Source organism: Callithrix jacchus, chromosome 1, assembly GCF_049354715.1.
Source record: "Callithrix jacchus isolate 240 chromosome 1, calJac240_pri, whole genome shotgun sequence".
In the NCBI taxonomy this organism is placed as follows: domain Eukaryota; kingdom Metazoa; phylum Chordata; class Mammalia; order Primates; family Cebidae; genus Callithrix; species Callithrix jacchus.
In genome coordinates this window covers 96,390,291-96,401,909 of record NC_133502.1, presented here as the reverse complement: position 1 = coordinate 96,401,909, position 11,619 = coordinate 96,390,291, and the positions used below count along the sequence as shown (strand labels likewise).

At 43.6% G+C, this 11,619-nt stretch overlaps 1 long non-coding RNA gene across 1 annotated transcript in view; it reads left to right on the top strand.

The window, feature by feature from the left end:
• Positions 1–16: 16 nt before the first annotated feature.
• The window catches only part of LOC118142835 (uncharacterized), a 77,055-nt gene continuing 65,452 nt past the window's right edge, over positions 17–11,619 (top strand). The window contains exon 1 of the long non-coding RNA XR_013533121.1: positions 17–1,826. This is a non-coding gene — a long non-coding RNA (uncharacterized LOC118142835). The remainder of the gene's footprint in view (positions 1,827–11,619) is intronic.

Below are 11,619 nucleotides of genomic sequence, written 5' to 3'. Positions count from 1 at the left end.
TGGCTGGGGCCACGCCCTGCTCCCGCCGCGGCCCCGAGGCTTACTGTCTCGATCGCGGGCTTCGTTTCAGACCCAGGCGATATGAACTAACGTGAGAACCCTATTTTCTTTTTCTTTTCTTTTTTTTTTTTTTTGAGACGGAGTTTCGCTCGTTACCCAGGCTGGAGTGCAATGGCGCATTCTCGGCTCACCGCAACCTCCGCCTCCTGGGTTCAAACAATTCTCCTGTCTCAGCCTCCCAAGTAGCTGGGATTACAGGCATGTGCCACCATGTCCGGCTAAATTTTTTTGTATTTAGTAGAGACGGGGTTTCACTATGTTGGCCAGGATGGTCTTGATCTCTTGACCTCGTGATCCACCCTCCTCGGCCTCCCAAAGTGGGAACCCCATTTTCAACTGAGAGCCGCGAAAGCACCACTGTCGAAAAATTCTGGGTTTTCTTCTCCTTCCTCCTGTTTCCAACAATACGGACGCCAAAGCCAGACGCTTTTTAGCTCCTTGGCAACCGCTGTGTTGATTGTCAGGCATTGCTCGTTCCGTTCGCTCTTTAAACATTTATTAAAGCTCCAAAATCCAGCTCAAAGATGGCCTCTTCACAGAGGCTTTTGCTGGGAGCCCTACCGGAAGCGGTCGTCATCTTCCCGGACCACTGACCAGGTTCTGGAGTTATTAACATATGCGAATGTAAGCTCCAGGGGAGCAGTCCCTGTCTGTGACGCTGTTAACCCCAGCGAGTAGTGGAATCTTACCGAGATGGGCGGTGACTGTCTCCTCCAGGCTTCTGCTAGACTACTTCACGAGCCCGGTGACAGGCTATCCCTTTACTACAAGGCAAATAGAGGCCTTCCGCCCCTCGGAGCTGTAAACACGCACGCACCCTGGGAAGTAGCTTAGGGATCGCTCACAGGATATGCAGTGTGCAAAGTTATACGAAGGGGCATCCTCTTACCTCTCAAGGACAAAGGCGTTTTTTATTTTAAAAAATTTTAATCAATGGAATCCAAAGAAATAAGTTTAATTGTTCTTTTCTTTTTTGCTCTATACATTTGTATAAAATTCTGTCCAGACCGTGTGGTCTTGTTTCTACCTTCCATGTCTGTAACTCTGATAATGTTTACCTGATATTAAATTTATGTTCAAGGCCAGGCGCGGTGGCTCTTGCCTGTAGTCCCAGTAGTTTGAGAGGCCGACCAGGGAGTATTTATTGAGCCCAGGAGGTCAAGGCTGCAGTGAGCTGTGATCCCGCAACTGTACTCCAGCCTGGAGTCTCACATAGTGAGACCACCCCTTAAAACAAATAAAGAAGAGAAAGGAAAGGAGGGAAGGGGAAGGGATGGTGAAAGGCAGGGGAAGGGAAGGGAGAGAAGGACCTAAAGAAGCAGTTATGGTCAGTTACTTATCTATACAGAATTAAATAAACAATAGTGACAATAACGGTAATAGTGATACCGGTAGTAAGAGTAGTAATAGCAAGTTATGAAAAGCAATTAAATTATCTGGAGAGGCTTAAGAGTTATTTTACCAAGGTCTTCACAGTATTCTCTCACTCTTGACTCCCATCCTTGATAAGATTATGCTGCATTCCTTCTTATATAGGAAGGATGTTGCTCACATGGTAATTTTTTTATCTGCTTTTAAGAAACAGAAAAGAGGTCAGAATGATTTTCTTGTATCTACTGTTTTTCAAGTGCTTTTAATTCAAAATAGCCATTCTGACATATTTTTGACTTCATCATCAGTGATACACCAAGTAAGAAAAGCCTGGAGGTGAGAACTTGAGAAGTCATCCCTGGGTCTTACTCCACTAAACCCTACGTTCCAAGAAGGTATGAGAATTAAATGAGATAAAATAATTAAATGAGTCATAGGAGATAAATGAGGAGGGGTGGTTTTAAGAATTAATAGAATGCTAAGTACTTTTCACACTGTCCGATGTAATCCTCTCATCAGCTTTGGAGGAAAGCATTAACCTAAACTTATAAAAATGGACAGGGCGCCGGGCGCGGTGGCTCAAGCCTGTAATCCCAGCACTTGGGAGGCCGAGGCGGGTGGATCACAAGGTCAAGAGATCGAGACCATCCTGGTCAACATGGTGAAACCCCGTCTCTACTAAAAATAAAAAAAAAAAATTAGCTGGGCATGGTGGCGCGTGCCTGTAATCCCAGCTACTCAGGAGGCTGAGGCAGGAGAATTGCCTGAACCCAGGAGGCGGAGGTTGTGGTGAGCCGAGATCGCGCCATTGCACTCCAGCCTGGGTAACAAGAGCGAAACTCCGCCTCAAAAAAAAAAAAAAAAAAAAAAATGGACAGGGCATAGTGGCTCACACTTGTAATCCCAGCACTTTGGGAGACGGAGGCAAGAGGATCCCATGAGCCAAGGTGTTCAAGACCAGCCTAGGTCAAATAGGGAGACTTCTGTCTCTACAAAAAATTTAAAAATTAAAATTAAAAAAGAGAGAGAGAAGAAGAAGAAAAAAAGAAATGAAAAGAAAAGAAGGGGAGAAAGGAAGAAAGAAAAATTTAAAAATCAGCCAGGGAAGGGCACGGTGGCTCACACCTGTAATCCCAACACTGTGGGAGGCCGAAGCTTGTGGATCACTTGAGCTCAGGAGTTGGAGACCAGCCTGGGCAACATGGTGAAACCCCGTCTCTATAAAAAATACAAAAATTAGCCAGGAGTGGTGGCACTTGCCTGTGGTCCTAAATACTCAGGAGGCTGAGGCATGAGAGTCACTTGAACCTGGGAGGCAGCAGTTGCAGTGAGCTGAGATCACAACACTGCACCCCAGCCTGGGAGACAGAGCAAGACTCTCAGCCAAGTGTTGGTGGCTCGTGCTTATAGCCCCAGTTACTTGGGGAACTGGGGCATGAGGATCACCTGAGCCCCAGAATTCGAGGTGGCAGTGAGCTGTGATTAAAACCACTGCACTCCAGACTGATGACAAAGCCAGACACGGTCACTAAAAAATAAACAGGCCGGGCACAGTGGCTCTCGCCCGTAATCCTAGCACTTTGGGAGGTTGAGGCAGGCAGATCACCTGAGGCCAGGAGTTCCAGACCAGCCTGGCCAACATGGTGAAACCCTGTCTCTATAAGAAAAATTCAAAAATTAGCAGAGCATGGTGGTAAACGCCTATAATCCCAGCTACTTGGGAGGTTGAGGCAGAAGAATCGCTTGAACTCAGGAGGCGGAGGTTGCAGTGAGCCGAGATTGCTCCATTGCACTCTAGCCTGAGCAGCAGAGTAAGACTCCATCTCAATAAATAAATAAATAAACAAAGAAATAAATGTATGAAAAAAGGAGAGATTTGTAGAATGTTTAAGGTGGAGCAGTCAGGCTCCAATCTTTTAAACTACCATTTACACGTCAAGACGTATGTGTAATTACTGTGTAATCAGCATAGGATATAGAAGAAAGAATTCTTTTTTTTTTCTTTGAGACAGTCTCACTCAGTCACCCAGGCTGGAGTGGGGTGATGCAATTTCAGCTCACTGAAACCACCTCCTGGGCTCCAGCAATTCTCCTGTCTCAGCCTCCCAAGTAGCTGGGTTTACATGTGCCACCACCATGCTAATTTTTTGTATTTTTATTAGAGATGGAATTTCACTATGTTGGCCAGGCTGTTCTGGAATTCCTGGCCTCAAGTGATCTGCCCTTCTCGTCCTCCCAAGAAGGAAGAATTCTGATCATTTTCCACGACTACTCAGTAGCTTTCAATGGCTCCTCCCCTCTCAGTGAAGAATAAAATAACCCTCCAAGAGTTGTACTTCTAAGAACTCCCATCAAGTACTTTATCTGTTGATCAAAGCAGACCCCTCATTTATTCAGAGGCCAAAGAATATGCTGAAAATAATTCAAATAATTATTCTGTGAGCTATAGGATTTATTCTCTTAAAAAATATGCTACCTAGCATTCTCAGTAAATCTAGAGTTGAGAAAGTAAGTGTGTTTGCCAAACTTACTGCTTTTAACCAAGGAAGTATTCTAAGAATGCTTTTTATTTCCCTCTCTGAACTGCATGTGCACATTCCTTCATCTTCCTGTTGGGAAAGAGTCTACCTACTTCTCTGGTTTAAGTTGTCTCTGTAGAAAGAAAGATCGCAAATGAGACTAAAGAGGAAGTAGAACTGGCAAAATGTAAAGGAAAAGAGAGGGCCCACGCTAAGTAAGCAATAAAAAATAAATCTGGCCGGGCGTGGTGGCTCACGCCTATAATCCCAGCACTTTGGGAGGCCGAGGTGGGTGGATCACGAGGTCAAGAGATCGAGACCATCCTGGTAAACATGGCAAAACCCCGTCTCTACTAAAAATACAAAAAATTAGCTGGGCGTGGTGGCGCGTGCCTGTACTCCCAGCTACTCAGGAGGCTGAGGCAGGAGAATTGCCTGAACCCAGGAGGTGGAGGTTGCGGTGAGCCAAGATGGTGCCATTATACTCCAGCCTGGGTAACAAGAGCGAAACTCTGTCTCAAAATAAAATAAAATAAAAATTAAAATAAATCTGACGAATTCTTAAAATTTAACAATAAGAAAATAGGAAACTGAATTAAAAATGGGCAAAAGATCTGAGTAAGCATATGAAAAGATGTTGAACTTATGTCATTGAGGGAATGTGTTCTCTTTCAAGGTCCACCAGGGGGCGAAGTTTTAAGAGCAAGAAGTTCCCAGTGCCATGCCCGCCACCCCCTACCCCCACCCCTGGATCTCTCCCTATCCAGGAGATTTAATGGTTTTTGTTTTAATTTTCCTGGGCGCGGGAAGAATCAACAGTCAGTCACTCCAGCGGAAGTTCCAAGGAACTCCTTACATTGGTCAGGGTGGTCTTAGAGAAGGTGAGGGTTCCTCCAAGGTTAAAAGTCCCCTTCTTCCACACTCCTTTGGACTCCATGTTCAGGTCTCCTTCCACGAACACTCCCTTCATGGAAGCCCTCTTTCTCTCTCCTGGATTTCCTCTCTGGAGTCCCCTTCCACACTCTCTCGTGGAAGCCTGTCTTCCCCTCCTAATCTCCATCTCTCTATTCCCTTCCACTCAGTATGGAAGCTGCTTTCCTCTCCTGGATTTCATATTTCTGGATTCTCTCACTCAGTGTAAGAGGAGTTGTCCTCTAGATTTTCACCTCTGGGAACCCTTCTCACTCAGTGTTAGAGCGGCTTTTCTTTCTCTCACTCAGTGTGAGAGCTAGCTGTTTCTTTCTCTCTCCTTCTCCTTTTTCTTTCTTTACCTAAATAAATCACTTTTCTGCAAAAACCTTTGAGTCTAGTATTTATTTTACAAGTACACTGTGCCATGGTCTCCTCTCCCATTCTTTTTTTTTTAATTGCATTTTAGGTTTTGGGGTACATGTGCAGAACATGTAAGATAGTTGCATAGGTACACACGTGGCAGTGTGATTTGCTGTCTTCTTCCCCTTCACCCACATCTGGCATTTCTCCCCATGCTATCCCTCCCCAGCTCCCCCACCCCACTGTCCCTCCCCTATTCCCCCCAATAGACCCCAGTGTGTAGTGCTCCCCTCCCTGTGTCCATGTGTTCTCATTGTTCATCACCCACCTATGAGTGAGAATATGCGGTATTTCATTTTCTGTTCTTGTGTCAGTTTGCTGAGAATGATGTTCTCCAGATTTATCCATGTCCCTACAAAGGACACAAACTCATCGTTTTTGATTGCTACATAATATTCCATGGTGTATATGTGCCACATTTTTCCAGTCCAGTCTATCATCGATGGGCATTTGGGTTGGTTCCAGGTCTTTGCTATTGTAAACAGTGCTGCAATGAACATTCGTGTGCATGTGTCCTTATAGTAGAACGATTTATAGTCCTTTGGATATATACCCAGTAATGGGATTGCTGGGTCAAATGGAATTTCTATTTCTAGGTCTTTGAGGAATCGCCACACTGTCTTCCACAATGGTTGAAATAATTTACACTCCCACCAGCAGTGTAAAAGTATTCCTATTTCTCCACATCCTCTCCAGCATCTGTTGTCTCCAGATTTTTTAATGATCGCCATTCTAACTGGCGTGAGATGGTATCTCAATGTAGTTTTGATTTGCATTTCTCTGATGACAAGTGATGATGAGCATTTTTTCATGTTTGTTGGCCTCATGTATGTCTTCTTTTGTAAAGTATCTGTTCATATCCTTTGCCCATTTTTGAATAGGTTTGTTTGTCTTTTTCTTATAAATCTGTTTGAGTTCTTTGTAAATTCTGGATATCAGCCCTTTGTCAGATGGGTAAACTGCAAAAATTTTTTCCCATTCTGTTGGTTGCTGATTCACTCTAGTGACTGTTTCTTTTGCCATGCAGAAGCTGTGGAGTTTGATTAGGTCCCATTTGTCTATTTTGGCTTTTGCTGCCAATGCTTTTGGTGTTTTCGTCATGAAGTCCTTGCCTACTCCTATGTCCTGAATGGGTTTGCCTAGATTTCCTTCTAGGGTTTTTATGGTGCCAGGTCTTATGTTTAAGTCTGTGATCCATCTGGAGTTAATTTTAGTGTAAGGTGTCAGGAAGGGGTCCAGTTTCTGCTTTCTGCATATGGCTAGCCAGTTTTCCCAACACCATTTATTAAACAGGGAATCCTTTCCCCATTGCTTGTTTTTGTCAGGTTTATCAAAGATTGTATGGTTGTAGATATGTTGTGTTGCCTCCGATGCCTCTGTTCTGTTCCGTTGGTCTATATCTCTGTTTTGGTACCAGTACGATGCTGTTTTGATTACTGTAGCCTTGTAGTATAGTTTGAAGTCTGGTATCATGATGCCTCCTGCTGTTCAAGGTGGTTTTCTCCAGTTCTGTGAAGAAAGTCAATGGTAGCTTGATGGGGATAGCGTTGAGTCTGTAAATTAGTTTGGGCAGTATGGCCATTTTCACAATAATGAAGATGGCCTTCCTAACCATGAACATGGAATGTTTCTCCATCTGTTTGTGTCCTCTCTTATTTTGTTGAGCAGTGGTTTGTAGTTCTCCTTGAAGAGGTCCCTTACGTTCCTTGTTAGTTGTATTCCTAGGTATTTTATTCTCGTTGTAGCAATTGTGAATGGCAGTTCATTCTTGATTTGGCTCTCTTTAAGTCTGTTATTGGTGTAGAGGAATGCTTGTGATTTTTGCACATTGATTTTATATCCTGAGACTTTGCTGAAGTTGCTTATCAGTTTCAGGAGTTTTTGGGCTGAGATGATGGGGTCTTCTAGATATACTATCATGTCATCTGCAAATAGAGACAATTTGGCTTCCTCCTTTCCTATTTGAATACCCTTTATTTCTTTTTCTTGCCTGATTGCTCTGGCTAGAACTTCCAGTACTATATTGAATAGGAGTGGTGAGAGAGGGCATCCTTGTCTAGTGCCAGATTTCACAGGGAATGCTTCCAGTTTTTGCCCATTCAGTATGATATTGGCTGTTGGTTTGTCGTAAATAGCTTTTATTATTTTGAGATACGTCCCATCAATACCGAGTTTATTGAGGGTTTTTAGCATAAAGGGCTGTTGAATTTTGTCAAAGGCCTTCTCTGCATCGATTGAGATAATCATGTGGTTTTTGTTTTTGGTTCTGTTTATGTGGTGAATTACGTTTATAGACTTGCTAATGTTGAACCAGCCTTGCATCCCCGGGATGAATCCTACTTGATCATGGTGGATAAGCTTTTTGTGATGTGCTGTTGCAATCGGCTTGCCAGTATTTTATTGAAGATTTTTGTGTCTATGTTCGTCATGGATATTGGCCTGAAGTTTTCTTTTCTTGTTGAGTCTCTGCCGGATTTTGGTATCAGGATGATGTTGGTCTCATAAAATGATTTGGGAAGGATTCCCTTTTTTTTGATTATTTGGAATAGTTTCAGAAGGAATGGTAACAGTTCCTCTTTGTGTGTCTGGTAGAATTGGGCTGTGAACCCATCTGGACCTGGGCTTTTTTTGTTTGGTAGGCTCTTAATTGCTTCCTCAACTTCAGACCTTGTTATTGGTCTATTCATAGTTTCGGCTTCCTCCTGGGTTTGGGCTTGGGAGGACACAAGTGTCCGGGAATTTATCCATTTCTTCCAGGTTTACTAGTTTATGTGCATAGAGTTGTTTGTAATATTCTCTGATGATGGTTTGCATTTCTGTGGAATCTGTGGTGATTTCCCCTTTATCGTTTTTTATTTCATCTATTTGGTTATTCTCTCTTTTTATTAATCTGGCTAGTGGTCTGCCTATTTTGTTGATCTTTTCTAAAAACCAGCTCTTGGATTTATTCATATTTTGAATGGTTTTTTGTGTCTCTATCTCCTTCAGGTCTGCTCTGATCTTAGTTATTTCTTGTCTTCTGCTAGGTTTTGAGTTTTTTTGATCTTGCTCCTTCAGCTCTTTCAATTTTGAGGTTAAGGTGTCAATTTTGGATCTCTCCACTCTTCTCATGTGGGTACTTATTGCTATATATTTTCCTCTAGAGACTGCTTTCAATGTGTCCCAGAGATTCTGGTATGTTGTGTCTTCGTTCCCATTGGTTTCAAAGAACTTCTTTATTTTTGCCTTCATTTCATTGTTTATCCAGTCAACACTCAAGAGCCAGTTGTTCAGTTTCCATGAAGCTGTGCGGTTCTGAGTTAGTTTCTGAATTCTGAGTTCTAACTTGATTGCACTATAGTCTGAGAGACTGTTTCTTATGATTTCTGTTGTTTTGCATTTGCTGAAGAGTGATTTACTTCCAATTATGCGGTCAATTTTAGAGTAGGTTTGATGTGGTACTGAGAAGAATTATATTCTGTGGATTTGGAGTGAAGAGTTCTGTAAATGTCTATCATGTTTGCTTGTTCCAGGTCTGAGTTCAAGCCCTGGACATCCTGGTTAATTTTCTGCCTGGTTGATCTGTCTAATATTGACAGTGGAGTGTTAAAGTCTCCCACTATTATTGTGTGGGAGTCTAAGTCTCTTTGTAAGTCATTAAGAACTTGCCTTATATATCTGGGTGCTCCTGTATTGGGTCCATATATATTTAGGATCATTAGCTCTTCTTGTTGTATCGATCCTTTTACCATTATGTAATGGCCTTCTTTGTCTCTTTTGATCTTTGTTGCTTTAAAGTCTATTTTATCAGGGATGAGAATTGCAACTCCTGCTTTTTTTTTGCTCTCCATTTGCTTGGTAAATCTTCCTCCATCCCTTTATTTTGAGCCTTTGTGTATCCTTGCATGTGAGATGGGTTTCCTGGATACAGCACACCGATGGGTTTTGGCTTTTTATCCAATTTGCCAGTCTGTGTCTTTTCATTGGTGCATTAGCCCATTTTCATTTAGGGTTAATATTGGTATGTGTGTATTTGATACTGCCATTTTGATGCTAGCTGGCTGTTTTGCCCGTTAGTTGATGCAGATTCTTCATTTTGTTGATGCTCTTTAGCATTTGGTATGTTTTTGGAATGGCTGGTACTGGTTGTTCGTTTCTATGTGTAGTGCCTCTTTCAGGAGCTCTTGTAAAGCAGGCCTGGTGGTGACAAAATCTCTGAGTACTTGCTTGTTCGCAGAGAATTTTATTTTTCCTTCACCTATGAAGCTCAGTTAGGCTGGATATGAAATTCTGTGTTGAAAGTTCTTTTCTTTAAGGATGTTGAATATTGGCCCCCACTCTCTTCTGGCTTGTAGAGTTTCTGCCGAGAGATCTGCTGTGAGTCTGATGGGCTTCCCTTTGTGGGTGACCCGACCTTTGTCTCTGGCTGCCCTTAGTCTTTTCTCCTTTATTTCAACCCTTATGAATCTTAGGATTAAGTGCCTTGGGGTTGCTCTTCTTGTGGAATATCTTTGTGGTGTTCTCTGTATTTCCTGGACTTGAATATTGGCCTGCCTTGCTAGGTTGGGGAAATTTTCCTGGATAATATCCTGAAGAGTATTTTCCAGCTTGGATTCATTCTCTTCGTCATATTCAGGTACACCTATCAAACGTAGATTAGGTCTCTTCACATAGTCCCACATTTCTTGGTGACTTTGTTCATTCCTTTTTGTGCTTTTTTCTCTAATCTTGGCTTCTCGTTTTATTTCATTGAGTTGATCTTCGACTTCTGACATCCTTTCTTCTGCTTGGTCAATTCAGCTGTTGAAACTTGTGCATGTTTCGCGAAGTTCCCGTGTTGTGTTTTTCAGCTCCTTCAATTCACTCATATTCCTCTCTAAGTTGTCCATTCTTCTTATCATTTCCTCATATCTTTTTTCAAGGTTCTTAGTTTCTTTGCATTGAGTTAGAACCTGTTCTTTTAGCTCACTGAAGTTTCTCATTACCCACCTTCTGAAGTCTGATTCTGTCATTTCATCACATTCATTCTCCGTCCAGCTTTGTTCCCTTGCTGGTGAGGAGTTGTGGGCCCTTGTAGGAGGCGAGGTGTTCTGGTTTCAGGTGTTTTCCTCCTTTTTGTGCTGGTTTCTTCCCATCTTTGTGGATTTATCCACCTGTCGTCTGAGTAATTGTTGATTTTCCGATTGCGTCTCTGAGTAGATGTCCAGATTGTTGATGATGAAGTATTTCTGTTTCTTAGTTTTCCTTCTAACAGTCTGGCCCCTCTGCTGTAGGACTACTAAAGTCCACACCAGGCCCTGCTTGCCTGGGGTATACCTGTAGCAGCTGCGGAACCGTGAGGGTTGCTACCCATTTCTTCTTCTGCTATCTTTGTTGCTGAATGATGCCCACCAAATATCAGTCTGATCAGTCCTTTGGGCGGTGACTCTTTGGATATGTGGGGGTAAGGGAGCTGCTTGAGGAGATTGTCTGTACTTTATAGGAGCTCAAGTGCTGAGCTGTGAGCTCCGTTGTTCATTCAAGGCTGCTAGGCAGGTATGTTTAAGTCTGCTGCAGCAGAACTCATAAAGCCCCCTTTTTTTCCTCAGGTGCTCTGTCCCGGGGAGTTAGGGTTTTATTTATGAGTATCCGTCGCACTGTCCTGCCCAGCAAGGAGGCAGTCTAATCACTGCCTGCCTGAAGCGGTTATGCTGAGCTGCCGTGGGCTCCACCCTGTTGTTGTGGGCTCCGCCCTGCTGCCATGTATAATTCTTTGTAGTCCTGTTTATATGGGTGTGGTTAGAGCTGCTGTGGTGATGATGGCCCACCGCTGTAGTGGTGGACTCTCTGTTATGGTGGGTTGCCTCAGCAACGGCAGGCTGCGTCAGCAATGGCAGTGTACCTCCGTAGAGGTCAAGTGCCTCGGTAATGGCGGACACCCCCTCCCCCTCTGAGCTGCACTGTCCTGGGTTCAGCTGTGCTTGCTGTGAAACTCTCAACCCCGAGCATTTACAATTGCTGTTTTGTTTTTGTGGTGGTGGGATCCGCCGAGCCTGATCACCTGGCTCCCTGCCTCAGAGACCTTTTTTTTTTTTAAGTTGAACGGTTGACTCTCTCCCAGGTGTTCCAGTCGCCTGCTGAAAGGGCACTGGGATCTGTGTGATTTCCCTTGCAGCAACCCACTGCACTGGCTGGAACCACATTGCTGCCCAGGAATCTCCTGACCTGGCCTTCTGTTTAAGTCCTGTTTAATCAGATGAATGTGCTAAGCTGCCTTCTGAAATCTCCAATTGCCAGTTTAACAGGGCAACCAAACCAGTGAATTTTGTATGGAGTGCCGCTGTGCTGCGGCCCCAGCCCAAACAGCCGTGCCGGCCCA